We start from the raw sequence: 17711 nt of genomic DNA on the forward strand, positions 1-17711 counted from the left end.
CAGCAATAGCTGGAACATTCACAGGTGCCACCTCATGGTCTAGCAGGGGCTTCCCCTTGTTCTCAGCCTGAAACAGAGAGCACAGGCCACGGTGAGGAGCTGGGAACCAACAAGGAGGATTTCAAGGTGAGGAGCACATGTGCAGAGAAAGCTGCAGGAAATGCACTCGGTCCTTATCATGGGCACTTCAGAAGGAACTGCAAGTCTAATAACGGCTGTTTCTCTCCCTGGTGTGCAGCAGGCACACGCCAGGCAATGCAAAGATGCATCTCTCCCCACCCAGACTAATCAGCAATGGCACTGACGCAGACAGGTGGCCTTGTGTATTTTGCCACATCCTTTCCTGCGCTCTTTGTGCAGGAAGGCTGACTGTTTAAGATGCTAGGAGACCGTGAAGAGGGAAACCAAAGCTACGGCTGCAGTTACAAGGTGCAAACAGTGCCACTGCAAGCACCAAGCAGCTCTCTTGAGCAGTCCAACCAACAGCGAGGCCAAACAGAGCAGAGAATGATTGTTGTTTCTGCAGCCATTTCAAGGGAAAAGTCAGTAGAGGACAAACACAACAGCCGAGATGGCTCTGGTACTTTTATAAACTTGCCACTCTTGCACTACTGTCTTGCCACAGAGGAGCTCTCTTGGAAAGCAGGAGAGCACATCTGCGGCTCACTCTGCTGGCTGCAGTCAGGGAACAAAGACCAATCAGAGCTTCATACTCTACCTCTGTCCATGCCAGGTCAGGCCCACAGCTGATCTCGCTGCACGCCACGGCCATCAGCGTAGGTGTGACAAGCTGGAACTGAAAAGAAACACACTTTTATTTTCTCTGTTCACATCTCTGCTGTGCTCCCTACAGCTGTCGGGCACACTCACACAGCCCAAGCACGCCTGCTGGTGTCCCTGGTGATGCTGTGCAGCTCTGCACAAGCTGGGGCTGGGACTCTTTGCCTAAGGGATTGGTTTCCTGTAGACCAGCTGGTCACAGCACCACAGACAGCATCCTTCTGAGGGCTGAGCTGCAGAGCATGTGGAGAAAACCCACACGTGACCAGCGTCCCATCAAAGCTGGATGAGGCTGTGTTACTAAACACGGGGCGTCACGGGCTGCTAAAGCATGTGGGGGGACAAAGCATGGCAGGTACCTGGCAAGAGATCAGAACGAGGGAGAGAAATCTCACAAATCCGCAGCCGTTCCTTGTCACTTTGCTCTGATCTTCCACGAGCAAAAGCTGCAGCAGGGAAGCAGGCAGAGGGTGGAGAGAGGAGAGAGAAAGAGCAGGTCAGTTTGCTTCCACCGTTTAGCAAAGACTACAAGGGAAAAACCAAAATCTGCCCTCCCTCAACTTAAAAACTTAAGTTTTCAACTTAAAACCATTTCCCCTTGTCCTGCAGTTATCTACCCTTTCAAAGAGTTGATTCCCCTCCTCTTTTTAGGCTCCCTTTAGGTACTGAATGTTGCCATGAGGTCACCCCACTGCCTTCTTTTCTCCAGGCTGAACAAGCCCAGCTCCCTCAGCCTGTCTTTGCAGGGGAGGTGCTCCAGTCCCCTGATCATCTCTGTGGCTCGCCTCTGGACCCTCTCCAGCAGCTCCCTGTCTTTCTGGACACTGTACTGCAGCTGGGGCCTCACAAGAGCAGAGCAGGGGGGGACGATCACCTCCCTGTCCCTCATGGCCACCCCTCTGCTGATGGAGATAATGTGATCCTATGAGCTCCGCCAGCCAGCAGTTCTCAGCACTCACTGTCCCCCCGTCTCTCCCACACTGTCTCAGCTTACCTACAAGGTGCTGCACAGGACGGTGTGAAGACAAAGGGACGCAGTCGGTGCACAAGTGCAACAAGCGAGCTGCTCAGTCAGAGCTCCAGCGCTCCAATGAAGGGACGCAGCACGCACTGCTCCTCCCCTCATTCTAGCCCTTATGACATCACTGAGGGCCACCAGGCTGCTCCACCACGACGGACAGGGTGGGGAGGCAAGACCAGTCACAAGGGCAGAAGATTCCAACAGCCCAGCCCAACGTTCTGGAATCAGGGGCTGCTTGGAATTCTACCCCAGCCAAATCCTGGAGAAGCTGGCACGGGGTCGTCATGACCAAAGCGCAGGACCTGGCGCTTGCTCTTGTTGAGCCTCGCACAACTGGCCTCAGTGCATCCCTCTGGAGGGCCTTCCTGCCCTCAGCCAGATGGACGCTTCCTCCCAGCAGCGTACCTTGCAGTGCTGGGCCCATGTCAAATCCACACTAGAGTGGGTTTTGTTACATTCAAGGGCATGTTGCAGCACCCATGTATTTCACCTGGAAGGAAATAAAGCAGGAGATGGGAGAAACACAGAACTACTGTCAGACTGCTTTATCCCTTTCTCAGCCCAACTTCCCTTGCCTCATCCCCTACCCCAACTCCTGGATGATGCCCACGGGCTGATAGTTGGATCTCAAGTCCATAGGACTCCTTTCACAGGACTCCATCAAAAAGGCTGTCACACTTGTTCCGTACACTCACACTGACCCAGCAGTGGTATCACAGTCACTTAACACACACACAACAACCAAACCCCGAGCATGCACATCCCTTCCTGCGTGACTGCAGCCCACAGCTCCCCTTCACACCTCCGTGGATCTCTGGTGTTTTACACTGATGCAGCCTCGCTGCAGCTCTGTGGCTGTCACAGAAAGCCTGCAGGACCTCTTTCTCTGCAAACCCCGTCTGCAGGCATTGGTTCACGAGGTTCACCTCCTGCCCTCCTGAGCAAAAACAAGCACTAAGAGCAAGAGCAAAGCACGCTGGACTCGACCTGGCTGGATCCCCAACCATCAGTCCTGTCAGACGGACCCTGGTGTGGAGACTCATCCCCAAAGCCTGGCTGGACATCAGCACAGGCATCCTTCTTCAAACGCCCCATCCAAGCAGCAAGGGATCAAAGCGCTGGCACAGCTGAAACAGAAATGCTGTGTGAGTTTCCTGTTAGCACTGAGCAGGAACAAATCTACTGCTGAGCAGCAGGATGTGAGACAAACAGCAGAAGACACCCAACCTGCAGAACCAGCTCGTTTGGGGTCGGTCCAGATGTTTGTCTGCTCCCTTCCCTGGCCCAGGCCAAGCTTGTGAGCTGCTCCTCCTTGGTGCAGGGGGAAATGGTGCAGATGCCATGTGGTGGCTATGCACAGCATGCCTTTCACTTGCTTTTCCTCTCTCCATCTGCCATCTTCCATTAGCAAACAGCATCTCCAGCCTCCAGAGATCACTGAGTCCAACCCCTGCACAACAGTGAAAAAAAAGATATGATAAGGGGTACTTAAAGCACAGCATCTGTAATCAGATCAGACTCCTGCACTGTGAAGACTTCCATGAGTATTCCTGCAGAGTGCATCACTTAGTCTCTCTCTAGCCTTGTGTTCATGGTTTTCCTGTAAGAGCTTGTCTAAACACTGCCTATAATCGTGGTTATGCTAGAAGCATTTGGATTTCTTGATCCTTAGTGTGATTTCAATAACAAATGCAGATGTTTTTTTGTTAGGGACAGCTTTCAATTTCTCAACTGAAATTTCAATATTGCATTAGGTGTTGACAACCATGGGGCTGCAGTACAGAGAATTACAGGAAGATTAATTTCTCCATCTCCATGCTCCTAGACATTTATGATTACAGTGATGTAGTTATATACAAAGTTGCAAGATACCAAAGCTAGAATAACCTCTTGGTGCAGCAGGATGTCTGGAGCCCAAGTGCAGAGTCTCAGTGTTGCAAAGCCTTGAAGAGGTGCACCGTATGTGCTGGGGCTGATGACACAGACACTGGAGCAAGGCCAGTGTGATGTTAGAAACTTGACCAGCAGCTGATCTGTTGTCAGCCATTTCTGGACACAAACGGGATCTGGTCGACTTAGGACATGACCTTTGGGCTGGAGAGCAACTCCCCGAGGAATCACACAGCCACTGCAGACCATTGGCAAGAACCCCATACCAAAACAGCTCATCTGCAATCAGTTTTTAATCTGTGCAGCAGTGATTGGAACAGGCGCACGCTCTCTGCAATTGCAGGAATGTTCACAAGTGGAATGTACATCACCTGTGTGCTCCAGCTCTTCTGTGTGCATGCTAGGAGCAGTGATCCCCCTGCACCCAGGGCTGCAATAAAGTCCTGTGGGCTTTCTAACCTGCCCACCAGCAGCCCAGGCTGCCCAGAGCCACATCCAGCCTGGCCTTGGATGCCTGCAGGGATGGGGCATCCACAGCCTCCCTGGGCAACCTGTTCCAGTGCCTCACCACCCTCTGGCTGAAAAACTTCCTCCTCACATCCAACCTAAACCTCAACACCCCCCGTCTCAGTTTAAAGCCATTCCCCACTTGTCCCATCACTATCCACCCTCCAAAACAAAACACCTCGGCTGTTCAACACTGAAAGAGCAAAATAACCCACAGCTCTTACTTCCACTGTATGCATTTAATTCCAAACTTAAGGTCACAGGTTAATTACTCAGGTGATCCTTCCTGACAGAAGAACTACTCGTAGTGATGTGTAGGAGTAAGGAACAGTTTGAAAAGGTCATGGACATATTAGAACTTGCAGCATTTATCTTAATAGATGCCTACATTGCAAAGCATTTTGTAAAACACACGTTACAAGTACTGTGCATTGGATTACACTATATCAAACTCTAAGTAACAATACAGGTTGCTTTTAAATCTACACTTACATGTTTTCTTCCAACTCCTTGATAAAATTCTTTACTACCTTCAGTTTTACAGCCAAAGCAGTGTTTGAGCTGGTAATGTACTCTTGAACAGCACTGTTGCCTTTAACATTTGTATGTTTAGATCTGAAGAGAGAATTTGGTCATTATTTCATGATGAGAGAATCTTATATGACAAAACAGAATTACAAAAATCTGACAATACTGTAAAATGCCAGCGTAAGAATGTGGCTTTGATTTTTTTTCTTTTTTTTTCCTCTTTTTTCTTTTCTTTTTTTTTTTTCTTTTTTTTTTTTTTAAATGGTGAGTGTACCATTAATTCAAGACAAGAATTTTGTTTGTAAGTCGATCTCTATAACTGTTCTTGGCATCATTCTGTAGGATGAACTAGATACATGGAATTTGGCACTGGCTCCCCAGGGCAGTGGTTTGGCACTGAGCTGACAAAGGCCAAAGAGCATTTGCACAATGCTCTCAGACACAGGGCTTGACCCATAGGAGGTCCGGTGTGGAACCAGGAGGTGGAATACATGACCCTCGAGGTCCCTTCCAAATAAAGATATTCCATGATCCTCTAATACTTATATTCCCAAGTCCTGTACACAGTGCTCAGGTGCTTAATCGAAAGGTTCCATGAAACAGTGAGGTATCTATGTCCCTTTACCACTCAGTTATTCAATTTGCCACATGGATCTTTTATCCAGTCACATTAAAAAAACACTCAAAGTATTTCCTTCAGTCTGCCATTCTGATAGAGCTTTCTGGAGCAAATAAAGAGTTGCAACTCAGAATGTCCACACCTCCCTTCCTGCACCCTGCACACTTTTTTCATTGCACTGTGATTACGTACCATTCTATTGTCACCCTCATTCTGTCATTATCTAGGCAGTTTACTGCCATTAAATTTTCCAGCAACAGATGCCCACAAGTACAGCCAGCCTGGAAATATTTCCAATACTTATCTTTGTCCTGATGTCCTTGTAGGAGGTGGGACATTTCTCCATCTCAGCAGCAGAGGACAGGAGGGGTCCAAGGTGAGGGCACGCTCTCCTCTGTTTTTCTGGCACTCAAAGACAAAGGGAACAAGAAAACCAGATGTGTTTCCCTGCCCATGGCAAACACCAGCCTTTCCATCCTTACAGTCCTTCCTGCCATCAGCACAGACATTTTGCTTTCTTGTGCCACTTCATCCCTTTAGCATCTGGCATTCTAACAAAAAAGTAGTTACAAGGAATTTTAATATTTTCATATTAAATGTCAGAATTAGAACCATTATGTTTACCAAATATTTAAAACGTTCAACCCAGTGAGAAGTGAATTGATGTTGCATTTAGCATTCAGATAAGAACTTGTAAAGGAAGTAAAAAGTGCTGCTTTCATAAACTATAGTCTCCTTGTCAAGCCTTGCACTGTCTCAGCAGATTATTACAGAATGTTCATTCAAGCAGGAATTGAGAGATGCGTCTGAATTGATAACAACAACGAGTAATTAAGAAAGCTTGACTGCAGTCTGCTTGAGGATTCCAGTCTGAAGTGTGTTCCACCTGGTGACAACTGGGAATGTCTTTCTCTCACCATTAGAACCATTGCACCTCTGACTAAACACATAGCTAATCACCACTGAAAACCTAGGTGCAATTTCTGCAGTGCACAGACCAACTACATGTTGATTAACATTCAGAGAGATTGTGCAGGTGTCCTTTTAGGAACTGGCCTACAGTATGCTAAGAGGGATGGATGTGGGGACATTAGGATAACGTGCCCTCTGCCTTTTAAGACAGCCCCAGCAGAGCAGGTCAGCAGGCTGAAGAGCTGCGTGGGTCACCAGGGCTCAGAGACTTCACTCGGCCATCTGAAGGTTGAGGGACTTCAGCCCAAGCTGCCCTTTTCCATGCAGGCAAGGAGGCCAAGAGAAGGTGGATCGGCACGGTTCTGGTGCAGACAGGGGCTGCAGTGTGAGCAGGCCTACACAGACAAGGCTGTGCCCACACAGAGTGACAGCAGCTTTCGCTGTGAGCAGATTCCCAGGGGGCCTGAGCCATGGCAGTTCTTGATGGCAGCATGTTCCAATCAGCCCTGGAAGTCTTCTCTGGACGTCTGTCGCATTCTGGAATCCACACTGAGGACGCAGTCGCTGTGTCAGAGCAGCTGGCAGAGTCACGGGGAACCGTGACGTAGTTGGCCCAGGGAGCAACAACAAGGCCTGCACTGCTCAGCCAGCCCAGGCCAAAGGGGAGCACGAGAGAGAGCAGAGGAGAGAGGGGGGGAAAGAGGGCCAGGAAGGAAAGGCCTGTGCCTGAATGGACGTGTAGCAGCAGCTGCTGACAGCAAACTCGGTGATGGCAGGGGCACAGCAGAGCAGTGCAATGCTGGCAGCTTCCTGTGTCTTTCACACAGGCACTGCAGACATGGCCAGCACTGGGAGATCAGCAGAACTGCTGCACACCTCTGCCAGCCCAGGCCAGAGGAGTGCAGAACAGTGAGCTGCTGCTGAGGGGAGAGAGGATGGCCTGAGAGCTGACCTGAGAGGCAGGGCTGGCTGTGTGACAGCAGCCTCTGTGTCCTCCTCCTGTGTCTGTGAGGGCCAGAGGGCCAGAAGAGAACATGCCCAGACAACGAAGCCCTGCTGTCCTCTGCTGCTCAGCTGGAGAGATGTTCCGCCTTCCTGAAGGACGCTGATCCAAAGGGAAGGAATCAAAGGAAGTCCAGGCTGGCTGTCCTTGTGGGCATCAGCTGCTGGCAGCTGCCTCTGTGCTGCCATGGGCAGGGCACAGCACACACAGTGTTTGCAGTTCCCTGTGTGACACTGGCCCTGGTGACCTGACAGCCATAGGGAGACAAGAGAAAGAGCTGCCTCCCTCTGCCAGATGAGGCAAAGGTGAGAATCCCAGAATCACAGCATGGCCCGGGTTGGAAAGGAGCTCAAGGTTCATGAATCTCCAACCCTTGGCTCTCCAAGGGTGCACAGGGGGCTTTGTTCTCCCTGTGGTGCAGCTTCAGTGCCAACTCACAGCTGAGCTGGTTGGCACACTGTGACAGCCTGCCGCTCTGAAGCTCTTGGGGCAGTGCTCAGTTCTTTCTGAAGTACTCTGGAAATGCTGCTTCTCCTTCACCAAGTCTGTTTCCAGACAGACGTCTTTTTCTCCTCTGTACACACAAACAGTATCTTGTAACTCCCTGGCACAGTGCTCAGAAGTGATACTTCTGGAAGCACGTCAGAGAAAAGTGGCCTTGTCCCAGTGGACTTTCAGAGCAGATGAGAACAAGTCTTGGTTGACGGCTTTCTTCTGCTTCTGGAACTGCACAGGCAGGTTGTGTGTTGTCATACTTTATGCCAGAGTGCCAAACTGAAGCAGTTTCTGCAACTTCTTTTTTTCATACTTGTCACTCTTTGCTGAGACCTTAACTTAGTCATTTTTAATGCGCTCTCATCTAAACTACTGTGTCCTCCAGTGTCAGTGTTGTATGAATCAGGACTGTGGGATTTCATCAGTGAAAGGATTCTGCTCTAATGACTGTCATTCTAGAGCTGATATTGTTTCTACCGCATCAGGCTTGCATGAAGCATCTTTGATGGAGAATGGAGAATCTCCATTCTTTACTGGATGAAGCCGGGAATGTGACTACTGAGGATAAAGAAAAGGCAGAGGTCCTGAATGCCTTCTTTACGTCTGTCTTTAAAGGTCAGACCAGTTATCCTCAGGATATTCCACTTTTCGACCAGGTGGTCTCGGCTGGAGACCAGACTAAACCACCCATGATTCAGAAGGAAACGGTCAGAGACCTTCTACTCCAACTGGACTGTCACAAGTCCATGGGGCCGGATGAGATTCACCCGAGAGTGCTGAGGGAACTGGCGGAGGTGATAGCCGAGCCGCTTTCCATCATCTATCAGCGCTCCTTGTTGACTGGTGAGGTACCAGAAGACTGGAGGCTTGCCAATGTGACTCCCATCTACAAGAAGGGCTGTAAGGAGGACCCGGGGAACTACAGGCCTGTTAGCCTGACCTCGGTGCCAGGGAAGGTTATGGAGCAGATTGTCTTGAGGGAGATCACGCGGCAAGTGCGGGACAACTGGAGCATCAGGTCTAGCCAGCATGGGTTCACGAAGGGTAGGTCCTGCTTGACCAACCTGATCTCCTTCTATGATCTAGTGACCCGCCTGGTGGATGAGGGAAAGGCTGTTGATGTAGTCTACCTAGACTTCAGCAAGGCCTTTGACACTGTCTCCCACAGTATTCTCCTGCAGAAGCTGGCAGCCCGTGGCTTGGACAGGTACACTCTTGGCTGGGTAAGGAACTGGCTGGAGGGTCGAGCCCAGAGAGTGGTGGTCAATGGAGCTAAATCCAGCTGGCGACCGGTCACGAGTGGTGTTCCCCAGGGGTCGGTGCTGGGGCCTGTCCTTTTCAATATTTTTATTGATGACCTGGATGAGGGCATTGAGTGCACCCTCAGTAAGTTTGCAGATGACACCAAGTTGGCTGGAAGTGTCGATCTGCCTGGGGGTAGCGAGGCCCTACAGAGAGATCTGGACAGGCTGGAGAGCTGGGCTGAAGCCAATGGGATGAGGTTTAATAAGACCAAATGCCGGGTTCTACACTTTGGCCACAGCAACCCCAAGCAACGCTACAGGCTTGGGGTGGAATGGCTTGAAGACTGTGTAGAGGAAATGGACCTGGGGGTGTTGGTTGACGCTCGGCTAAACATGAGCCAGCAGTGTGCCCGGGTGGCCAAGAAGGCCAATGGCATTCTGGCTTGTATCAGAAGCAGTGTGACCAGCAGGAGTAGGGAAGTAATTGTTCCCCTGTACTCAGCTCTGGTGAGGCCGCACCTTGAGTACTGTGTCCAGTTATGGGCCCCTCACTGCAAGAAAGACATTGAGGCCCTGGAGCGTGTTCAAAGAAGGGCAACAAAGCTGGTGAGGGGTCTGGAGCACAGGCCTTATGAGGAGCGGCTGAGGGAGCTGGGATTGTTCAGTCTGGAGAAGAGGAGGCTCAGGGGAGACCTTATTGCTCTCTATAACTACCTGAAGGGAGGTTGTAACGAGCTGGGGGTCGGCCTCTTCTCTCGTGTAACTGGTGATAGGACTAGAGGGAATGGTTTCAAGCTTCGCCAGGGAAGATTCAGGCTGGATATTAGGAAATACTACTTCTCTGAAAGGGTGGTCAGGCACTGGAATGGGCTGCCCAGGGAGGTGGTGGAGTCACCGACCCTGGAGGTGTTCAAAGAACGTTTGGATGTTGTGTTGAGGGATATGGTTTAATGAGAACCATTGGTGACAGGTGGATGGTTGGACTGGATGATCTTATAGGTCTTTTCCAACCTTAGTGATTCTGTGATTCTGTGATTCTGTGATCAACAGAGAAATCAGAAAAATTGCTTTTCCTATTGCAGTTACCTTTTAACTAGTGATGAAAGCTGTCAGTTTATTTTTGGCACCAGAAATCCTGGGATGCAACCAGGTTAGATAAGAAGTGAAGCTGAGTGCACAGTAAAGGAACATAGATGAGATAGCATCACACAGCTCTGGGAAAGATGTTCCAGCTCTGTGTCTACCTACACCTTCAGGAGATGAAAAGTACTGGCTTACTGAGGTGTCCTGGGTTGCAGGTTCTGTTAATCTCCATTTTTGGAAGAGCTGCTTGCAATAAATACCTTGTAAGGTGAATGAGCTTGATAGAAGTAGGGTGTGAAAGAGATGGATTTGCTGTTTCCGTGAAGGTGCAGGAGTATTGCTGTGCCTACAGTCAGTAAACAAGGCAGAAATCACTGTGTTCCTCAGAATGAAAAAGAATAAAAATCTTTTTGGGAGTGACAGCACGCCTGAATGAAGCACAAATCTAAACATTTAAAATAAGGGCTAGTGTCAAAGGGACTTGCAGTATTTCTCGTGAAGAAATATTTGATGCTTCTTTATGAAAGTCATCATAACAAAAGTGTACTGATGTCTTTGCTGAGGATTTCCTTGGTTCCAGCCTGAAGGTGTGCGCAGGCATGAGCAGGCAGTGCTGAGCTGCAGGTGAGTGCCTGTGTCCCACAGCAGGAAACCCGTGGATGTCTTCAGGGGTTTGAAATGGGCAGAGCTGTAAAACCTGCAGGCTTTCACTGAAATTGTCCTCTGCTTTATTTTGTAATCTTAGTTTCACCAATGCTTTCCAATATTATTTTCGTATGAGTGCAGATACATGGGATAGGATTTAAAGTTTTTATGGTGCTGCTGTATAATTTTCTGTGGTCATCATAAGCCAATAAAAAAAATAAATGGTAATCAGGCAATCTATTAACAACCTGTGGCACGTGTCAAAACAATGAAATTCCTTGCAGGAAGACAATATTGCTATAGAATAATGTGGCTATCCAAAACTGTTAATTATACTTGATGAGCTGGAGATAAACCTGAAATGCGGGACTTTGATCTTAGCCAAGAATAATAAAACTTATTATCATTCTTAAATTGGCAGCTGCTATCAAAAGCCTGTGTCTTATTTCCCTTTTAGTAACACTGGCTAAATCAGAGAAACTGATAAAAGAATATCATGATTGCAGCTTAGGGATTCTTTCCCACTTGACCAGAAGTAATCTATGTCCAAAAATGTCTGTAAATACTTTTTCTATCTTATTTTGCCAGATGTATTGATATTTGAGATGAATGGCAAAAACATTTTGCGTACATAGATAAGCAATGCAAATTTGCAGGATTGTTTTAGAGAAAAAAGCTCCGGTTATCTGATCGTTTCCATGCAGAAATAAGATTTACAGAAAAATTCTCATTATTATTCACGCATGAATAAGTACAAAAAAGAGATGTGGGGGATGTTGTTTCAATTCAAGCTGATTGTAGGAAGGACTGTCAGGATGGAAAGGCTAGTGTCTGCCACGGGCAAAGAAACACTTCTGGTTTTCATGTTCCCTTTGTCTTTGAGTGCAAGAGGCCATGAGGAGAGTGTGCCCTAAACTTGCACCCTTTTTGACCATTGCAGCAGAGATGGAGAAGTGTTCAACCTTCTAGAAGGACTTCAGGACAAAGATATGTAATGAAAATAAGTCCAGGTTGGCTGTCCTTGTGGGCATCAGCTGCTGACATCTGCATAGTTGTTGCTATGGGAATGGCAGAACAGCTGGAATGTTGCATTTCCTTGTGTGACACAAGCACTGGTGAATTCAAAGCCAGAGGGGTATAATAGAAAGAGCATCACCTCCCTTCCAGATTAGGCAAAGGTGAGTGGGATGTTGTTTCAATTAGTGCTGATGTCAGGAAGACTGTAAGGATGGAAAGGCTGGTGTTTGCCATGGGCAGGGAAACACATCTTGTTTTCATTTTCTCTTTCTCTTTGAGAGCCAGATAAACAGGGGAGAGTGTGCCCTCACCTTGGAACTCTCCTGCCCCCTGCTCCTCAGAGGGAGAATGGCCAAGCTTGTAGAAGGACATCAGGACAAAGATATGTAATGAAAATAAGTCCAGGCTGGCTGTCCTTGTGGGCATCTGCTGCTGGCATCTGCATTGCTGCTGCCATGAGCATGGCAAAGCAGGTAAAAGATTGCTTTTCCTTGTGTGACACAGGAGCTCTTGACTTGAAAGCTAGAGGGATGCAATAGAAAGAGCTGCAACCTCTGCCAGACATGGCAAAGGTGAGTGGGATGTTGTTTCAATTATTGCTGAAGTAAGGAAGATGGTAAGGATGGAAAGGCTGGTATTTGCCATGGGCTGGGAAACACATCTGGATTTCATTTTCTCTTTCTCTTTGAGTGCCAGATAAAGAGCAGAGTGTGCCCTCACCTTGGACCCCTCCTGCCCTCTTCTGCTAAGATGGAGAAATGAGCCAGCTTGTAGAAGGACATCAGGACAAAGATATGTAATGAAAATAAGTCCAGGCTGGCTGTCCTTGTGGGCATCAGCTGCTGGCATCTGGACGTCTGCAGCCATGAGCATGGCACAGCAGGTAAAAGATTGCGTTTCCTTGCGTGACACAGGAGCTCTTGACTTGAAAGCTAGAGGGATGCAATAGAAAGAGCTGCAACCTCTGCCAGACATGGCAAAGGTGAGTGGGATGTTGTTTCAATTAGTGCTGATGTCAGGAAGGACTGTAAGGATGGAAAGGCTGGTGTTTGCCATGGGCTGGGAAACACATCTTGTTTTCATTTCCTATTTCTCTTTGAGTGCCAGATAAAGAGCAGAGTGTGCCCTCACCTTGGACCCCTCATGCCCTCTTCTGCTGAGATGGAGAAATGTTCCAGCTTCTAGAAGGACATCAGGACAAAGATGTGTAATGAACATAAGTCCAGGCTGGCTTTCCTTGTGGGCATCAGCTGCTGGCATCTGCATTGCTGCTGCCATGAGCATGGCAAAGCAGGTAAAAGGTTGCTTTTCCTTGTGTGACACAGGAGCTCTTGACTTGAAAGCTAGAGGGATGCAATAGAAAGAGCTGCAACCTCTGCCAGACATGGCAAAGGTGAGTGGAATGTTGTTTCAATTATTGCTGAAGTCAGGAAGACTGTAAGGATGGAAAGGCTGGTGTTTGCCATGGGCTGGGAAACACATCTGGTTTTCATTTTCTCTTTCTCTTTGAGTGCCAGATAAACTTGGGATAGTTTGCCCTCACCTTGGAACTCTCCTTCCCTCTGCTGCTGAGAGGGAGAAATGTTCCAGCTTCTAGAAGGACATCAGAACAAAGATGTGTAATGAAAATAAGTCCAGGCTGGCTGTCCTTGTGGCCATCAGCTGCTGGCATCTGCATTGCTGCTGCCATGAGCATGGCACAGCAGGTAAAAGATTGCTTTTCCTTGTGTGACACAGGAGCTCTTGTCTTGAAAGCTAGAGGGATGCAGTGGAAAGAGCTGCAACCTCTGCCAGACATGGCAAAGGTGAGTGGGATGTTGTTTCAATTATTCCTGAAGTCAGGAAGACTGTAAGGATGGAAAGTCTGGTGTTTGCCATGGGCTGGGAAAGACATCTGTTTATCATCTTCTCTTTCTCTTTGAGTGCCAGATAAAGAGCAGAGTGTGCCCTCACCTTGGACCCATCCAGCTCTCTGCTGCTCAGAGGGAGAAATGTCCAACCTTCTAGAAGGACATCAGGACAAAGATATGTAATGAAAATAAGTCCAGGCTGGCTGTCCTTGTGGGCATCAGCTGCTGGCATCTGAACCTCTGCTGCCATGAGCATGGCAAAGCAGGTAAAAGATTGCGTTTCCTTGTGTGACACAGGAGCTCTTGACTTGAAAGCTAGAGGGATGCAATAGAAAGAGCTGCAACCTCTGCCAGACATGGCAAAGGTGAGTGGGATGTTGTTTCAATTAGTGCTGATGTCAGGAAGGACTGGAAGGATGGAAAGTCTGGTGTTTGCCATGGGCAGGGAAACACATCTGGTTTTCATTTTCTCTTTCTCTTTGAGGGCCATATAAAGAGCAGAGTGTGCCCTCACCTTGGACCCATCCTGCCCTCTTCTGCTGAGATGGAGAAATGTTCCAGCTTCTAGAAGGACATCAGTACAAAGATGTGTAATGAAAATACGTCCAGGCTGGCTGTCCTTGTGGGCATCAGCTGCTGGCATCTGCATTGCTGCTGCCATGAGCATGGCACAGCAGGTAAAAGATTGCGTTTCCTTGTGTGACACAGGAGCTCTTGACTTGAAAGCTAGAGGGATGCAATAGAAAGAGCTGCAACCTCTGCCAGACATGGCAAAGGTCAGTGGGATGTTGTTTCAGTTGCTGCTGATGTCAGGAAGGACTGTAAGGATGGAAAGTCTGGTGTTTGCCATGGGCAGGGAAACACATCTGGATTTCATTTTCTCTTTCTCTTTGAGTGCCAGATAAAGAGGAGAGTGTGCCCTCACCTTGGACCCCTCCTGCCCTCTTCTGCTGAGATGGAGAAATGTTCCAGCTTCTAGAAGGACATCAGTACAAAGATGTGTAATGAAAATACGTCCAGGCTGGCTGTCCTTGTGGGCATCAGCTGCTGGCATCTGCATTGCTGCTGCCATGAGCATGGCACAGCAGGTAAAAGATTGCGTTTCCTTGAGTGACACAGGAGCTCTTGACTTGACAGCTAGAGGGATGCAATAGAAAGAGCTGCAACCTCTGCCAGACATGGCAAAGGTGAGTGGGATGTTGTTTCAATTAGTGCTGATGTCAGGAGGACTTTAAGGATGGAAAGGCTGGTGTTTGCCATGGGGAGGGAAACACATCTGGTTTTCATTTTCTCTTTGTATTACAGAAAAAGAGGAGAGTGTGCCCTCACCTTGGACCCCTCCTGCCCTCTTCTGCTGAGAGGGAGAAATATTCCAGCTTGTAGAAGGACATCAGGACTAGGATATGTAATGAAAATAAGTCCAGGCTGGCTGTCCTTGTGGGCATCAGCTGCTGGCATCTGCATTGCTGCTGCCATGAGCATGGCAAAGCAGGTAAAAGATTGCTTTTCCTTGTGTGACACAGGAGCTCTTGACTTGAAAGCTAGAGGGATGCAATAGAAAGAGCTGCAACCTCTGCCAGACATGGCAAAGGTGAGTGGGATGTTGTTTCAGTTAGTGCTGATGTCAGGAAGGACTGTAAGGATGGAAAGGCTGGTGTTTGCCATGGGCAGGGAAACACATCTGGTTTTCATTTTCTCTTTGAGTGCCAGATAAAGAGCAGAGTGTGCCCTCACCTTTGACCCATCCTACCCTGTTCTGCTGAGAGGGAGAAATGTTCCAGCTTGTAGAAGGACATCAGTACAAAGATGTGTAATGAAAATAAGTCCAGGCTGGCTGTCCTTGTGGGCATCAGCTGCTGGCATCTGCATTGCTGCTGCCATGAGCATGGCACAGCAGGTAAAAGATTGCTTTTCCTTGTGTGACACAGGAGCTCTTGACTTGACAGCTAGAGGGATGCAATAGAAAGAGCTGCAACCTCTGCCAGACATGGCAAAGGTGAGTGGGATGTTGTTTCAATTAGTGCTGATGTCAGGAAGGACTGGAAGGATGGAAAGTCTGGTGTTTGCCATGGGCAGGGAAACACAACTGGTTTTCATTTTCTCTTTCTCTTTGAGTGCCAGATAAAGAGCAGAGTGTGCCCTCACCTTGGACCCCTCCTGCCCTCTTCTGCTGAGATGGAGAAATGTTCCAGCTTGTAGAAGGACATCAGGACAAGGATATGTAATGAAAATAAGTCCAGGCTGGCTGTCCTTGTGGGCATCAGCTGCTGGCATCTGCATTGCTGCTGCCATGAGCATGGCACAGCAGGTAAAAGGTTGCTTTTCCTTGTGTGACACAGGAGCTCTTGACTTGAAAGCTAGAGGGATGCAATAGAAAGAGCTGCAACCTCTGCCAGACATGGCAAAGGTGAGTGGGATGTTGTTTCAGTTGCTGCTGATGTCAGGAGGACTGTAAGGATGCAAAATCTGGTGTTTCAAATGGGCAGGGAAACACATCTGGTTTTCATTTTCTCTTTGTGTGGCAGAAAAAGAGGAGAGTGTGCCTGCAACTTCTAACTCTCCTGCCCTCTGCTGCTCAGAGTGAGAAATGTCCCAGCTTCTAGAAGGACATCAGGACAAAGATATGTAATGAAAATAAGTCCAGGCTGGCTGTCCTTGTGGGCATCCGCTGCTGGCATCTGCATTGCTGCTGCCATGAGCATGGCACAGCAGGTAAAAGATTGCTTTTCCTTGTGTGACACAGGAGCTCTTGACTTGAAAGCTAGAGGGATGCAATAGAAAGAGCTGCAACCTCTGCCAGACATGGCAAAGGTGAGTGGGATGTTGTTTCAATTAGTGCTGATGTCAGGAAGGACTGTAAAGATGGAAAGTCTGGTGTTTGCCATGGGGAGGGAAACACATCTGGTTTTCATTTTCTCTTTCTCTTTGAGTGCCAGATAAAGAGCAGAGTGTGCCCTCACCTTGGACCCCTCCTGCCCTCTTCTGCTGAGATGGAGAAATGTTCCAGCTTGTAGAAGGACATCAGGACAAGGATATGTAATGAAAATAAGTCCAGGCTGGCTGTCCTTGTGGGCATCAGCTGCTGGCATCTGCATTGCTGCTGCCATGAGCATGGCACAGCAGGTAAAAGATTGCGTTTCCTTGTGTGACACAGGAGCTCTTGACTTGAAAGCTAGAGGGATGCAATAGAAAGAGCTGCAACCTCTGCCAGACATGGCAAAGGTGAGTGGGATGTTGTTTCAATTAGTGCTGATGTCAGGAAGGACTGGAAGGATGGAAAGGCTGGTGTTTGCCATGGGCAGGGAAACACATCTGGTTTTCATTTTCTCTTTCTCTTTGAGTGCCAGATAAAGAGCAGAGTGTGCCCTCACCTTGGACCCCTCCTGCGCTCTGCTGCTCAGAGGGAGAAATGTTCCAGCTTGTAGAAGGACATCAGGACAAGGATATGTAATGAAAATAAGTCCAGGCTGGCTATCCTTGTGGGCATCAGCTGCTGGCATCTGCATTGCTGCTGCCATGAGCATGGCACAGCAGGTAAAAGGTTGCTTTTCCTTGTGTGACACAGGAGCTCTTGACTTGAAAGCTAGAGGGATGCAATAGAAAGAGCTGCAACCTCTGCCAGACATGGCAAAGGTGAGTGGGATGTTGTTTCAGTTGCTGCTGATGTCAGGAGGACTGTAAGGATGCAAAATCTGGTGTTTCAAATGGGCAGGGAAACACATCTGGTTTTCATTTTCTCTTTGTGTGGCAGAAAAAGAGGAGAGTGTGCCTGCAACTTCTAACTCTCCTGCCCTCTGCTGCTCAGAGTGAGAAATGTCCCAGCTTCTAGAAGGACATCAGGACAAAGATATGTAATGAAAATAAGTCCAGGCTGGCTGTCCTTGTGGGCATCCGCTGCTGGCATCTGCATTGCTGCTGCCATGAGCATGGCACAGCAGGTAAAAGATTGCTTTTCCTTGTGTGACACAGGAGCTCTTGACTTGACAGCTAGAGGGATGCAATAGAAAGAGCTGCAACCTCTGCCAGACATGGCAAAGGTGAGTGGGATGTTGTTTCAATTAGTGCTGATGTCAGGAAGGACTGGAAGGATGGAAAGTCTGGTGTTTGCCATGGGCTG

General features: G+C 48.5%; 1 long non-coding RNA gene across 1 annotated transcript; it reads right to left on the reverse strand.

Annotated features, from left to right (window-relative positions):
- Positions 1-1780: 1780 nt before the first annotated feature.
- On the reverse strand, positions 1781-3248 carry LOC149912351 (uncharacterized). Its single transcript, XR_016462120.1, has 3 exons — positions 3029-3248; positions 2789-2928; positions 1781-2291 (listed from the first exon to the last, which is right to left on the reverse strand). It is a non-coding gene; the product is annotated as an uncharacterized LOC149912351 (long non-coding RNA).
- Between the last annotated feature and the right edge of the window lie 14463 nt (positions 3249-17711).

The sequence above is a fragment of the Phasianus colchicus genome, chromosome Z (genome assembly GCF_987193195.1).
Source record: "Phasianus colchicus chromosome Z, bPhaCol1.hap1.1, whole genome shotgun sequence".
Taxonomy (NCBI): Eukaryota; Metazoa; Chordata; class Aves; order Galliformes; family Phasianidae; genus Phasianus; species Phasianus colchicus.